Genomic DNA, 16,932 nt, shown 5'->3' with positions numbered 1-16,932 from the left:
TACAAAGTTGTCTAAGGCGGGTCCTTTCAGGGATTCGGGGAGTCCTACTATACGCAAATTGTTGCGTCTGGAGCGATTTTCGATTTCTTCAACCTTGTTTATCAGGGTGTAGTTCTCTTTTTCAAGCCTTTTGATTTCGCATTGAGCATTTGCCATATTTTGAGCCAAGGCCCCAATTCTGTTTTCTGTAGTATCTACTCTTAAGCTTAGTTGTTGGAGTTGAGTCTTAATGTCTTTTACAGCTTTATTCAGAAGGGGCCCCATCGTAGAGGTGATTGCATCCACAAGATCTTCATATGTGAGGGCGTTGACCCTTGTATTATCCGAGTCTGCATCTAGTGAGGTTGTAGTAGTTTTTTTTGAGGCAGGGGATGTGTCTAATGATTCCAACTCATCTTCCGTAGGGGGAATGATCCCTCTTTTTACCTGTCTCATGCTTTGCTGCGAGGAACGTTGGGGTTGCTGAGATGTGCTGTACTTGTCCATTGTTGCACCGCTACTCACTGAAGAGGCAGTCTTCAATATGTCAAGATTTTTGGTCGAAGTGGTGTTCTTTGCAAACTCAGTTGTGACAAGTAGTAGTCGCGAGCAGGGGTGGGGGGTGGGGGGTACCTTCTCCTTTTGGTGATTGTTTAGGCGCAGGTGGCTTTTTGGCAATGATGCAAGGGTGCCTGAGGAGGGGGGGGGGAGGTCAACAGATGACTGGGGAGGAGTGTTGTTGTTAGGAGTTTTCCTTTGTCTCTCAAACCCTCTGTAGGGCCCAGTTAAGGATCAGGGGCCTTAGGTAACACAAAAGAGCTTCTTCAGCAATATCCTTCAGTGCGAATGATGAAAGGGCGGGCTTGGTGGAGTTGTGGTCATAAATGTCTCAGAGACTTGGAGTAATAGAGTCCAACCAGTAGGGAAGAAAGTATTTAGCTGGGGGTAGTTTTAGGGTGTTTGACAAACTTCAGGCGTTTTGTATCTGATCTAGTATTTGTTAGCCCCCTTAGGCTGTGTCCATTTGCTGACTTTTTTTTTTTTTTTTTTTTTTTTTACTATTTATGTCTTTATTTAATTATTTATTTATTTATTTATTTTTTATTATTTTTTATTTTTTTTTAACGTTATTTAGCTTATTTTTTTTTTATTATTTTTTTTTTTTTTTTTTATTATTTGCTTTACTACTCAGCTTAGGCTGCAGGGAGGGTTTCTGTGGGAGTATATCCCAAGAGGTTTTGATGCAGAGTTTCAGAGGAGGGATGGAATATATAATTTGCAGTGGCTGCTCAGTTAAGGCTTCTGACAACTGCCCTGGTGTGGTGACGTCACTGCTCGAGTGCGATATCCTGGGTGCAGTGGTGCACCAGCGGAGCTTCCCCCAATGGTAATGGAAATTTTTTTTTTTTTTTTTGCTTTACTATTCAGCTTAGGCTGCAGGGAGAGTCTCTATGTGGTATACCCACAATCCAATAGGCTTTAATGCAGAGTTTTAGAGGAGGGAAGGGATATAGAAATTTGCAGGGGCTGCTCAGTTGAGGCTTCTAACGGCTGCCCTGGTGTGGTGACGTCACTGCTCGAGAGCAGTATCCTGGGTGCAGTGGTGCGCCAGCGGAGCTTCCCCCAATGGTAAGCTGATTCACAGTAGTGGTTTAACGGGGATGCTGTTGTGTGCTGGCGATTATGTGATGTGCTGAGGCTTTTTTTTTTTTTTTTTTTTTGGGCGGTGTAGTGCGCCACGCGTCTGACCCGACGTGCGCACTCCCCGCTAAGGTACCTGCTGTCCGGCGGCGGTTGGAATGCGGGGGGAGACCCGCCGTCTGAGCGATGATGCTCTCAGGTCTGGGTGTCCCTTCTCAGCCGTCGGAGGTGTAGGGGTTGGCGTCCGCGGTCACCCGGCTTGTGACGCGGTGATCGCTCTGCGTGCAGGCCTTCAGCGTCTTCGCCTCCGTTACCGGGGCCAGCTGGATTTCACTCTCGCCCCGCTTTTGATGTAGAGTGTGTCCTCTGCGTCTCACAGTACGGGCACTCCAGAGTAGTAGGGAGGCTTTTGCCGTGTAAAGTGGCTTTTTCGATCGGTTCAGGAGGGAGCCTTGGAGCAAGCAGCTACTCCATTGCTAACCGGAACCGGAAGTCTGATTCTTTCTGCTTATGCAAATCTATAATGTCAGAATCATCTGTTTTAACACTTTTTTTTTCTCTCTTAAAGCACGCGATTCTAGCTGATGGAATCAAGAATCTAGGTCAAAACCCATTCTCCAAGTAACAAAATATGTTTCCGCTTTGACAGAGAAGATAATTTATTTTGCTAGTTTTTGGAACACATAAGGGAGATTTTAGGATGTGGCACCTGTGCATATTACACTTGTCAGAAAGGATTCAAAACTCACGTATTTACTTCGCACCAAGTTGTCACATAAGATTTATAAGGATCTTTGGAAATGGTGCCACAGACAAAGTTTTTCCTTAGAACTCACAAGACGGCTAAAAAGTCAAACGTGGATTCCCCTTTTTTGACAAGTTACCTTTTTACAAGTTATAAGTCTGATATCTTTCCTTTTACAGATTTTGTAATTAATTCTTCTTTGCGCTGTACAGACCATATCCTATATTATAGTTCATGTATACAGTATACACCAAAGTGACTGCAAACACTAAGGGGAGAATTCAATTCTGGGCTAAGCAGGAAAATTGCTGTTGCCTTGGTGGTTAAATGCTGGCACCACCAGCCAGATTTATACCTTCAGCAAGGGAGATACCACCACTGTAAAGTGTGGTGGGTGCCGTGCGAATTTAGCCAGGCAAAAAAATGTATGTTATTTGAATTTCCCCCAAAAACCTCAAACACAACCTGTTCTGCTCTACTGCTACAATCCCAGCTGTCCGGAGTCACTTCTAGTAATCAATCCTATTCTAGAACACAGGGTCCCCACTGTCTTAAATGCCCCTGGCCCACAATGTCTTATACCAGATCTGCTTCTTGATTTTCACAACAAGGAAAATAAATGGTGTGAAAGAATGCCAAGCATGATATATACATGTGTGTTGATCCTTCAAGTTGCAATGTATTAGCAATGCCCTGTCAGTATGCTAAACCATGCACTCATTATATCCTGCATTGATTATTGCAATGGCCTCCTTACCGGTCTTCATAAGAAAAGACTCTCACCGCTACAATCCATTTTAAATGCAGCTGCGAGGCTGATCTTCCTGGCTAGTCGTTCGACGTCTGCTGATCCCCTCTGCCAGTCCCTCCATTGGTTGCCTGTATATTACTGCATTCAATATAAAATACTTCTACTTACATACAAAGCCATCACTCTGACTACACTGACTTATATCTCTTTGCTTGTCTCAATATATATCCCCACCCGACCTCTCCGCTCTGCACAAGATCTGCGTCTCTCATACACACTCATTACTCGCTCTCACTTACACTTGCAGGATTTTTGTTGGGCAGCAGCCACCTTATGGAATGCCCTTCCACGCACACGAAGACTCTCCTCTAGCCTCCAAACTTTCAAGCATTCCCTGAAAACTCACCTCTTCAGGCAGCTTATCATATTCAGGACCCCCACACAGCCTCCAGTAGCATTCATATCTAATTGCAACCCACCAGTACCGTCTAGTAATCTGATGGGACTGCCATGCCATGGAATTCTATCCTTATGTATCCCTCCTATTATCCCTATAGACTGTAAGCTTGTGAGCAGGGTCCTCCTACCTCCATGTCAGTTTGTATCTACCCAGTTTGTTTAATCACTGTTGTTTCCAATTGTAAAGCGCAACGGAATATGCTGCGCTATATAAGAAACTGTAAATAATAATAATAATAATAATAATAATAATAATAATATTATGTATGGGGCTAACAGAAGTGGGGGCTGTGTGCTTTAAATGTCAGGGATGACTTTCAATCTGAGCACATCATGATTGAGTTTAATGGTTACCACAAATTGTTGTCTATCCTTCTTTTGAAAAGCAAAGTGTTTAGTAAAAATGTTATAGTGTACAACAGATGCTAATTTGGGAAACAATCCTGTACTATCTCACCAATGGGTGTATGATCCAATGAGGTACGGGGAGGTCATTGTCTGGGGATGCACTAGCAATTATCTATTATTATGGAAAAAGTCAGGGAGTTTGCAGGATTATAGTCAGGCATATGATTAACCAATCATACCAAACAGGTCATTGTGATCAGCATTTTCATATGTTGGTTGAAACACAGTTATTAACTGAAACAGAAACAGTTATATATGAGGCTTAAAACTGGTTGAGAAACAGCCAAACCCTGCTACAAAGTGGAGGTTTTAGAAGACAGTTCCATATCACAGGTCATATTCCATAGTAAGATTGAAAACAGCAACAAGACATGAGCAAAGTCTCTCCCAGCCTCAAGATTCAAAGTACACTGAGGTTCCAAGATTTGCAGTTCAAGTTCTTTTGAAGAAGCATGAAGAAATGGCCAATGTTGAGCACCATAGATATAGTTTTCAGCCAAGTAATGTTAGTGTACAGATAAAAGACCCATCATGCTTACTTACCTTCAAAATTGGAAAATGTTCAGCAAGTCCATCAGCTTAAAACTGTCAGAAATGTACACCAATCTGAAAAATCTGTCCAGAAGTGGTCTTCATGAAAGAATTGCGTATTAAAAGCTGACCTTTTTTGTGGACACAAGGCCAAGTGACTAAACTATTCACAAAAACATAGGAACTGGGGTGCAAATAAAATGGCAACAGGTGCTCTGGACTGATGACTGAGTCAAAATGTTAAATATTTTTCTGTAACAGAAGGCAGCTTGTTTGCTGTAGGTTTGGAGAGTGGTACAAATAATAATGATACAAGCATGGTAGAGGTTCCTTGCAAGTTTGGGGCTGCATTTCAGAAAATGGAGTTAGGGATTTGGTCAGAATTAATGGTATCCTAAATGATGAGAAATACAGATACATTATGCAATACCATCAGGAAGGAGCCAGATTGCCTCCAAATTTATTCTGCAGCAGGACAACGACCCCAAACATACATGAAGAAAATGAAGGATTTGAGCAAGCCTTCATCCACATATGATCTGTCATTAGTTCTCCAAGATGTTTCGAACAACCCCCCTAAAATAATTGATGCTGTTTTGAAAGCAAAAGATGGTCACACCAAATATTCATTTGATTTCGAATTCTGTTCTGTTCATTCACTTTTCATTTTGTTAATTGATATAAAAAAATTATTAACACTTCCATTTTTGAAAGCATTTGTACTTTGCAGCATTTTTTTCCGCTCCTGCCTAAAACTTTTGCACATGACATGTTGACATTCTGGTGTCAGCATTCTGTATGTCAACATATTGACCACATACCATTCTTTAGTAGATTTGATCATTTTTGTTTTGCTTTAGAACACAATTATTACTTAAGGGGAAAGCCCTTGGACATGGTAAAAATCCAATTTTACAGAGTTTTTTTTAAATAACAAGAAACACTGATCTGAATGTATCCTAACAATATTATAATATATATTTTTTTCTGTTAGATAAATTTAATCGATTTGCAAAACTATTAGGAGTTATCTACACTGACAGCTGGTTGCATAAAATATTGACAATTAATAATAATTTATTTGAGCTTATGGGAAAAGTAAAAGAATTTCTGTTTAGTGTAAAGCTCTGACTGTAGTATACTGTAGCTATGCTGTGGATACAGCATTGTGTAATATTTCTCTGTCTGTCTGGTCTGTCTCCTTCTTTCAAGCTTGAAGATTATCTGCCTTATAATTGGAATGCTATAGCAGAAATAGGATCAGCCACAGTGTGATCTTAGAAACCAATTTATTTTTCTATTCACCAGACAGAATGCAATAGAAGGATTATCATATGTGATAGATGCTGATTTTATTGTTGTTTATGAGTGTTTTTAGACCTCTGTTCACTATATCGAGTTACAACAGAGGATACTGTGTTTAAAGATATAGAAACTACTCATAAACTTAATCTCTTTCAGGAAATATAGACTGGAATAAGAACTTTCTCAAGAAGGCATTTCCTGGCTCCCTGCAAGTGTGAAAACAGCATTTTCACACAACCAGAGATTACATTAGAACTGCAAAACAATGCTGCTACTATTGTTACTTATATGTAAATAACCAAACTCTTATATTTATCACAATCTGCATGTGACATGCGGATGGGATGTGATTATTTAGTTCAAATTCCCATAGAATTGAAACATACCTCCCAACTTTTGATTGAAGTGAGGAGGGACAATGCGCACGCATGTGGCGCGCGCCAAAATTTTAGGGGCATGGCCTAGTGGGAGGGAGGTATGGCATACACTTGCGATGCTACTGTGAGGCCACATGTCCATTTTCGGCGGTATGGGGGCATGCCCAGCAGCTCCGTGGGCTGCTGGCTATGCCCCCAGCCCCTCTGACTGCAGGATTAGATGCTGTGTCCTATTCAAGGGTGACAGGGGGGGCCTCTCACCTGCCCCCCCTCCCCCCGCCACGGGACATGGGAACGTCCCTCAAAAATGGGACTGTCCAGCGAAAAATGGGACAGTTGGGAGGTATGATTTAAATACATTGCAAGGTTATTCCGAATACATACTTGCCTACCCTCCCAGAAATGGCCCCCTTCCTCCCTAGCATCTTCCGGCACCGCCGGTAATATCCCGTGATTTGCAGGTGTACACGGAGGGGCAGGGTTAAAATGTCACCATTTGCTTGATGATGTAGGGCTCTGTCCACCCCCCCCCCCCCCCCCTTAATGGCAGCTGACAGTCCCAGAGAGGAGACACTAAATGTCGGCAAGTATGTTCAAATATTGCATACAGGGGAAGAGCTTGCGAGAAAGTTCTGTCTCTTTGAATCCTGTCACCGCACTTCTCAAGGTCAGGTCGGTGCCCCCCCTCCCCCTGTCCCGTTACAGGTGCTCTTCTTCTGTTTCAGGGGCAAACCAAATAGCTGCTTCCCCTGGAACCCACTGCTGATGACCAGATTCACCATGCTCCTTCATCCCTGTAACTCTTCTGGCAGCAATGAGAGCTTCTGCGAAGTGCCGTGTGGATTCAGGTGAGTGTGATTGTGACAGCACCATCATTCCTTCTCACTCTCTCCTGATGAAACGCTTCTCTTTCTCTTTGGCCACATCTCTCTCTCCTGTTATTTTGCTTATTTCTCTATTCTGGTAAGCCATCTGTCTCTCACTGGGGGCGAGATGTACTAAAGGGAAAATGCGGTAAAACCCCCGTTTTACCGCATTTTCCTATGTACTAAATCCCGTTCGCAGCGGTTTCGCAGGGCAGGGTATCGCCACCTTTGGGTGGCGATACCCTATAGAAGCCTATGGGCTTCTTTTCGCCGCCCGCCGCGTCGCCGCAACCCGCCGCCTCGCCGACCCCCCCTTTCCCCCCTCCCTTGGGCTTACCTTCTTGCAGGTCCTCCTGGACCCCGGAAGGTAAGCCCTTCCTCCCCCTAGCAACGCAGCCGGACGTCCTTCCGGCTGCAGGGGGAGGAGGAAGCGCCGGAGACAGCTTCCTTAGCTGTCCCCGGCGTGAAAGCTGCAGAAGCCGGCAGGGAGGTGACGGAGACCCCCCGCAGACCACAGTACAGGTATCGCGGGGGGCCTCCGTCACCGCATCGCGATGCCAGCCGCATATGTTAGTACATATGCGGCGGCATCGCGGCGGGGGGGGCGCGAAGGGCGGCGATGTATTTTAATACATCCCGCCCTGGGCATGATGCTCAATACCAAAAATGCAGTAAAAACCCTGTTATCAATATTTTACCACCTTTTTTTGTATGCAGTAAAGTTTCTCTGTCACGGCACTGATGTAGAAGGAATTGCCAGCTTTTGCTGGAAATACCCTATAGAAGTCTATGGGCTTCCCTCTGCAATGATGTGTGGGGGATCTGTCACAGATCCCTCCCAGCATGCTCCACGGCTGGCAACGTCACTCTGCACATATGCACAAGGACTCCCGAGTCTCAGATGTGAGCACCTTGCGAATTGATTTCCAGCTAATCGCCGATCCAGCTCAAGTTGTGCTAAGCAATTTGCACACTTGGCCGTGGTGGGATTTCACTCTGGCAGGGCGATGTATACCGGATCGCAGGGCTCTGCAATTTAACAAAGTAACAATAAAGTGTAAATGACCCCCTAAGAATGAATCTGTAAAGTGCAGCCATGCAGCAGCCATGGGTTATATTCATGCCAAGTTCTGTTGTTCTTACAGATCAGTGCAGTCTCATAGAGTGGTATTTGTTGTTACAATTAAGACATACAAATGCACCAAAAAAGGCGTTTGGTGCTTGCCAGTGCATATTGAGGCTAAGTATATGTAGACAAACCTGTATTGATAACCCAAGTCCCTGTTTCATAAAGGAGGCCTTAATGTGACTCTTTGTTTAAATATTTTTTATTAAGTTAGTTAGTAGAAGAGGAAACCGGGTCACCTATGTTAGAATAGAGCGCTCAGCACCTGTCCCCTCAGAAAAAGCATCAGCCACGTAGGCTGATATGTCCCTCTGCATTCCACATCCCCTTTTGTAGGCAGTCCCAGTTAGCATGCCCAGAGTGAGTGACAGCGCCCTCTTCTGTATGTGTGTCCCATGCTGTGCACCCTGGGAGTAGACAGAGATCCTGTGCTTGTGTGCTGTGGGAAGCCTGCACCCTGCTACAATTTCACAAAGATGAGCTGACAGGACGGTGCCATTATACCTTATAAGCGCGTCCTGAGTCCCCGGCAATGTTATACCCTGCTGGAGAGTGGAGCTGTCAATCACCGCCAAGCGTTTCTGTGCATATAGCGCCTGCTAGCCCCGCTGTCCCATCACAGACCAGCTCTAACTCTGCAAGGCTGTGCATACTTCTTCTACTGCTATAGAGACCTCCATCCATTATTCCATCTGCTGCTACAGGATATGATAAGCACCTGCACCATACACCTGTTATACACCTAGAAACATAGAAACATAGAATTTGATGGCACATAAGAACCACTTGGCCCATCTAGTCTGCCCCTTTTTTAAAAATGTTACCTCAAACCATATTTGATTCTTATTTTTTTGTAAGGATATCAATATGCCTATCCCAAGCATGTTTAAATTGTACTACTGCGTTTGCCTCTACCACCTCTGATGGGAGGCTATTCCACTTATCCACTACTCTTTCTGTGAAGTAATTCTTCCTCAAATTTCCCCTGAATCTTCCTCCCTCTAGTTTCATTGCATGTCCTCCTGTTCTGCTGCTTCTCTTCCTGTGAAGAATGTCTCCCACCTGTACAGATGGAGCCGGGCTCTCTCTTGCTGGCGAATCGCCAGACTGTCTCCGCTGGTGATCCGTCAGCAGCCCGGCGCTCCATCTGACTGAGACACGGGACCCCGGGTGACCGCCGACAAGCACCGTCGGAAGGGGGTGCGCGCGCATCCCCTTTCGCAGAGCAGATGGTGGCTGGTGGGGGATGGCGGCTGGAGATTCTGCCGCCATCCCCTGCAAAGACAAGGCCGGCTCCATCTGTACCTTGTTAAAACCCTTGATAAATTTGAAAGTTTCTATCATGTTCTGTTATATATCTGCTATATACTGCATTCCTGAAAGTTAAACCTTGATGATTGTTCTCTGTGCTCACTACAAAAAAATATATATTTTATTGAACACTTTAAAATGGTGCATAAACTCTTGGAGGGTGCAGGGTGGGTTGGGGGTGGGGTAGGTCTCACTGTTGGAATGGTTGTCACCGGGACCTCCAAAGCTGCAGATCTCACTTGTGTGTCTTCTGCAGAATGGGTTTTGGGTTGTTCCTCCCTTGGTTGGGAGGTAGGCTGGGTTCTCAGCAGACCTCCGTGGTTGGGCAATGCACGGGGTCTGTTGTCAAGGATGGTGCTGAAATGGGTTATAGGAGGCAGATCGGGGTTGTGAATGGGCACTGGCAGACCTCTGGTCACAACGGAAGTCTCTTGCAGGAAAAAAGTCTGGGTGGTCAAGAAAAGTGTAGGGTGGTACCGGGGGCTGGCGTCCCTGACCCTCCGGTGGTGCACCGTGCTCTTACCCGATACCTGTGCTTGCTGCTTGCAGGAAGTGGATTCCGCGTCTTCTCCTTCGGTATTCGCCGGCGTCCTCACTCCACTCGATAGCCGGCAGTGTGATCCACACCGTTAATTCAGTTACTCACGGCACTTCCGGGTTCGGCTTGACGGAACCCGGAAGTGCCGTGAGTAACTGAAGCAACGGTGTGGATCACACTGCCAGCTATCGCGTGGAGTGAGGACGCCGGCGAATACTGAAGGAGAAGACGCGGAATCCACCTCCTGCAAGCAGCGAGCACAGGTATCGGGTAAGTGCACTGTGCACCACCGGAGGGTCAGGGACGCCAGCCCCCGGTACCACCCTACACTTTCCTTGACCACCCAGACTTTTTTCCTGCAAGAGACTTCCGTTGTGACCAGAGGTCTGCCAGTGCCCATTCACAACCCCGATCTGCCTCCTATAACCCATTTCAGCACCATCCTTAACAACAGACCCCGTGCATTGCCCAACCACGGAGGTCTGCTGAGAACCCAACCAACCTCCCAACCAAGGGAGGAACAACCCAAAACCCATTCTGCAGAAGACACACAAGTGAGATCTGCAGCTTTAGAGGTCCCGGTGACAACCATTCCAACAGTGAGACCTACCCCACCCCCAACCCACCCCGCACCCTCCAAGAGTTTATGCACCATTTTAAAGTGTTCAATAAAATATTTGTTCACAATAGAAACAGTCTTGCATTACATTATTACTATAAGTAATCAGAGGTCCATAATATTGATTCAATCAGCGAGTGCGCAATTCAACGAAATTGCAGTACCAACCCCAGGGTTCCATAGGCAAAAGAACCCAGAATCTGCTGCACCGCAGACACAATATAAATAGTGGAGCGCAATACCAACCTCTCAGAACCACAAAAAAAAAAAAACACAATTCCCAATTAAGTTTTCAAAAGTGTGTCGTCTAACAACACCACAATCACCGCTATGGCAACTCTGCCAATAACCTAAGCCTGCCAAAACCTACACCAAACTCTGACTGGATCTCATTCTGTGCTCTCCCTTCTCTGCTCTATCCCATCCCCCCAGCCCACAGCGCTGCTCTGCATACCCCCTGAAACTCTGTCCCCTTCAATCTACCTTGCCCTCTGCTCCATTCCACCCCCTTCTCTCTTACTTATCAAGTTATTTGATCTAAACCATCTCCCTCGCAGTCGGAGCCTTGGAGTAAGAATGTATACAATTATTATAGAAATGAATTGTTTTTAGTGCATTACAACTCTGTCTGAAAAGGAAAGGGGTCAACTACTTTATAAAGAAAAAAAAAAAAAAAAAAAAAAAATATATATATATATATATATATATATATATATATATATATATATATATATATATATATATATATATATATATACTAAGAAAGGAAATAATTGGACTTTCCAACAGAAAGTGTTACAAAATCACATCATTGTTCTATTAAATACATTTATGAAAGTACTTTTCGGATGCTTATTCTGTGCCTTTACAGAACACATTTGTTCTTTTATATGACTTTTTTTAAAAGTAAGGTTAAGTAACTTTTATGTTAATATGGAATGTCAAGTGGATCTAAGATTTATATGTAGTGCCTCCTGGCAAAATGCCTAAAGAACATTTCTGAAGCCAACTCCCAGCTCTTCTAGAAGCAGTTACACGGCTCTGTCAAGCCGCATATGTTCTAGGTATATCTGTACAGTAGTGATTTGTGAGGGCTTCATCTCAGGTATGACATGCACTGTTTTATCCTTGAACTTTAGTGGGATTTTGGGTTATAAAGAAAAATGTGTTTCATTCCTGCTGTGTCTTTTGTTAATGATCCTGTGATGATGGATTAAATGGAGCCAGAAGAGGCGATTCACATATACTTCCAGTAACTGTCTAACTGATATATAACGTAAATTGTAAAGAACTTACAGAACTATGGGGGTGATTCAGCACCACTTGCTAAGCAGCGTTCGTTCCCTTAATGCCACCCGGTCCACGCCCCACCACTGAATCCCCTCAGTAACATGCGAGGGGATATACGCAAGCACATTCCCTTCGCATCTGGCCTAAGGAGAAATTATGAGTTCTCTCTCCTTCGGAAATACATTTTATTTCTTTCGATGTCCGCCGAAGAGGGGGCTGTTGCTGACATCCTGTGACATCAGCCGCCTGCCCTTGCCAGCATTAGCCCGCCTGCGTTCCTAGGGGAACACCCAGCGTTTTCATGGGGACACCCATAAAGATGTGCGTTTCCCTTTAGATGCCCCATGCCCTCCCCCTTCCCTCCCGTACCTGTACGAACGACTCGGAGACTCTGATATTTGCCGAAGGCGTTCATGCAGTGGCCCTGCACATGCGCAGAGTGCACCAACAGTCCCCAGTGCGAATACGCTGGGGACTGATCACTAATGATTCGAGCCCTATAAGTAAATAGAGCATCTAGATCAGCATCAGTAACATCTGAGTTACTCCATGTGTCATTATCCATTAAGGATCTGAGCCCAAAAATGGTATTATTCAAATTACATGTAGTTTCAAGGACTATTCCATATGGAAAATGTAATTTGTAAAACAGTATGCTAAAGTGACATTCCATATCAATTATCCAAATTATTCAGAAAACCATACATTCCAAAAAGTTAATTTTTTTGTTTTGAATCAAAATCGAATAGAAAATCTAATGGTTTCTCTATATTTGATGCAGATTCGATCCCAATGCGCACTGCCGTGTAGTGTAAATCAAATAGAAAAATAGTCTTGGCAGGTATGACTATATAGTACAGATCTGTACTACTGTACATAGTCAAAATCAAATGTGAACACTGTAACCAACCCAGATCCAGACACAGACCCACATCCAGACCCAGATCGAATAGAAAGTGAAATCTCACCATGTGTATGCACCATTCGACATTCCACAGCCACCCCCAAATTCCGATGCCCTAGGCAGCTGCCTAAAGCTACCTAATAATAGAGCCCGATCTGCATTGCAGATCCAGGAACTTATTGCACAGACACAATATTAAAGCACATTGGCTTTTGGTTTTAATTTCTGGCTTCTTAAAGCAAAATGTAACACAGGTTCAAATAAAGGGTAATTACTTTATTCATGTACTTATCTGCTGAGAGAGTCATTTGCAAAGAAAATATTTTAGGAGGGATGTGAAATGCTGCTAATGATTTCCTTTGTCAGGTCATTAAATAGCTGCAGGCTTCTAGTAGATATCAAACACAAGCCGACGTAAAAGGTGTCCAGTCTAACATTCTCCTTTTTCTTTTTCCTGGATAAAATGTTATGTCATTCATGTCTGAGTAACAGTAGCTGCAGAATTTAAAACCTGGAGTCTGAAATCTTTCAGAACCAATTCATCTGGTTAATCGTTCCACGTGGAATCTTCATTGGAATCCTTTTGTTGTAGCTTTATACTGAAATTAGACATTTGGCAAATATCAGCATTGGCATGGTTTGTCAGTAACATCTGACTCTTTTCTCATAATAGACTGTACATGTTAGTTATTTACTTCTCTACCATACTGTGCACTATAACTATAGGGGGGAGATTTATCAATATTTAACTTCTAAATAAAACAAATGGAGGTTTTTCTCATGTCACCAATCCTATTCTAGCTTTCATTTATTGAATGCGTATTATAAAATGATATCTAGAGGCTGATTAGTTGAAATGGGCAACACCTCCTGCTTGTCCACACGAGAAGGACCATGTCCAACACCAATATTCTGAGCAGCTTATGGAGAAACTATAGCAGTATTTCTAGAGGAGTAGAAGTTAGTAGCAGGTGACTGCAGGAGGGAGTGGAAATATTTCCAAGCTACAAAAGGCTTTTTCTGTTTTTCAATATCAATATCAGCTGTGGAACTTGGGTCATGCTTGTTATAGGAAGCATATTGAGAGTTCCATGTTTATAGAACTGCTTTACCCATTTCATTTATTTTTACAACTTGGTGTGTTAACCCTTTCAGGTCCAACGTCTAGTCAGGCTAAACAGCCCTAGCGCTAATAACAGTTCCAATGGTGAGCCACTTTAAAATAAGAACATTAACATCGTTCATCATTCAATGTAGACCCCATTTTTTTATTTAAAAAAATTAAATAAACAATTGAAACATTTAAATCATATTTTTAAAAAGATATTACTATTATTATTATTATTATTATTATTATTATTCATGTAAAAATAATGGATGTGAGGTGAGGGGGAAGGGGGCTGTTGGCTAATGCAGCTTTCAGAGTGCACAATTGCTCACTTATACTACACTTTCACACTGAGAGAATACCCTAGGATATTGCTGGGGCAAGCTGCTGTGACCCAAGTCCTGTCTCAGTCTGAAAGGCTTGACATGGGATGTGTGTCCCTGAGTCGAAACCTGGGTCGCTGCCAGGATTTTTCCTGGGAATGTCTTGGGTCAGCTGCAGTGTGAAAGATGCAACTCAGATCCCTTGACTTAAATTGTGCTAAAAGGCTGCTGATTGGCTGTGTATTCAGAAGGCCCATCTATGCCTTGTGAAGGGGGTAAATCCAAGAATAACTCAGGTCAAAGTTGCAATATTAAGTGCTATAACAAGGCTTAAAACCATGTACAGTATCTAGTGTTAGTACAGGGGCTTCCGTGTGAAAGGGGTTTAACTAATTTCCTTTCATACCACCTCTTCTACCTGAGTTATTGATTGGTTAACCAAGGTTGCTGCTCACTGTGATAGGGTCCCCTGAAAAAACCTTGGTCAAGTTTCTACAGCTCTATGTATAACTAGTAAATCAAAACCTAGGTGAGCACCAGACATACAGATGGAACTAGCCTCAGCCAGCCCGCCAGCGCGACATATCCATAGCACTGGCGGGTGCTTGTCAGATGCTGGCGGGGGTGAAGGATGGGGACAGGGATGAGCGAGTGACTCACTCGGAGGCAGGGAGCGGGGACCAGGTGCTTCCCTGCCTGTCTCCATTTCAGGGAGCAGCAGCGAGATGGGCAGCCGGCTGCAGGGCCGGCTTCTCATGCGTGTGCGCCCATTTTGTTGGACTCTGGTGGAGGAGCGGGGGACGGCGCATAAAAATTATATTGCCAAGAGCCTCTTCTCCATCTGTATAATTGAAAATCCCCTATAACCTAATTAACTAAAGTGAAAATAGTAGTATGCATTATAATAGGCAAACCATATGAACCAGCGTACACTGTCACCAAATAATATTATGCAGTAATAGTACAATAATAATAATAATCCGAAATGTCCGAAATATTCAGAAAACCTGCACAATGCATCCTTGGGACCTGGGATGCCACTGAAGAGGTTTCAGAAGGCTGCCGCAGATGACAGAGACACCATGGACGTCGGGGGACTGTTTTAATACTGCCAGTAGACTAGATCAAGTAAGTAAATTTACCCTCTCCTTGCCCTCCAACCCTCCAGCAGTCTAAATCTAACCTCCCCTTCTGCAACCTAACCCTCCCCGCTAGTGCCTAACCCTAACTGCAACACCGCCGCTTAAACCAATACTCCTACCCTGCATCCTAATCCTAACCCGTCTGTGCATGAACCTAACACCCTTCTTCACAGCCTAACACTAACCTTCCCTTGCCCACAGCCTAACCCTAAGATTCCCCTCCCCACAGCCTAATCCTTTTTGCCCCCCAACTAGTGCCTAAACTCCCTATCTCCGGCCTAACCCTAACCCACCCCACATACTCAATGATCGGGATGCTGGCTGTCAGTATCCTGTATCTTTATCCTTTTGGGGTTCCAGCACCGGTCTTCTGACACATCCTTTAAATGCTACTCCAGCCAAACAGTATAGAGCAGCTGACTGATTACTGTAATTCTCTTTGCAGACTATTAATTCCACAAAATGCCAATTTACAAATACAGTGCAAAATGCCAAATAAAGCAAAAGGGAGATGGTGAGATCCCTGTTTCCAGAGCCTTGCACCTCTGCGGAGTGGGCTGTTCCACCGAGAAATGTGATTTGCATGAAATGGCAGCATGGGGTGCGAAAATGTATAAAAGCCACACATGTACATGCACACCGCACAGCCCTTGACAGAGAGTAATTTTTGTCCGGTTTCCCAGACAGTGCATTGAATCCCGGCTTCGAGAGCTTTTATTAAAATTCCTTATCAAGTTTCTTTAATAGCTTGGCTTCACAATCCAGAAATCGTTTTTATGTTGCAGCTCAGCGGGTTGAGCAGAGATATCTGTTCCAGACTGCTGTTTATACCAGTTATTCTCCCTGCAGGCTACAATTCTATGCCAGGCTGCAATACAATAAACATTTATTTTAAGGAGGCTAAGGCAATCTGAAAGTAACAGCTTCTGCCGTCGAGGCTGGAGTTGGGACCTCATGTTGTGTGACATGCACTATATCCCTCAGGTACCATAATCCTTGGTCTATATATTGCCTAATCATTTAAATAAGGTTTTCTGGTTGCTGTTAAGGGAACAGGGATTTAACCTATTGTATGAACCACATCTACAATATGCAAGGAACATTAATCATATATTTACATTTGGTTTAAAAATGGTACAGTTTATTCAATTCAATTATGCCTTCTAGCAGGTGAACAGTAATTAGAATTGAATACCTCAAGCGCCAACAATTAGCTGTGATAATTGAATACCCTCCAAAATATAAGGGCCTGTTTATTAACCACTAATATTTTTTCCAAAAACCACTAAGAAATATACAGGAGTGTGACATCCTACCCTGTGCAAGCCTGCAAATTGATGTGCAATGTTTGCGAAAATTACGCCAACCGGTGATCAGCTGAAAATTCATGTGCGCAGTCTGTGTGTAGCCCAGGCTGACTGGACTGGAGCTGACGTCACATGACTTCCCTTCAAAAGCCTGGGCACACTGGCATTTTAATCGACATTCCCAGAAAACAGCCTGTTGCCA

The sequence above is a fragment of the Crinia signifera genome, chromosome 7 (assembly GCF_055691185.1).
Source record: "Crinia signifera chromosome 7, ASM5569118v1, whole genome shotgun sequence".
NCBI lineage: Eukaryota > Metazoa > Chordata > Amphibia > Anura > Myobatrachidae > Crinia > Crinia signifera.
This window is presented reverse-complemented; position numbering follows the sequence as displayed.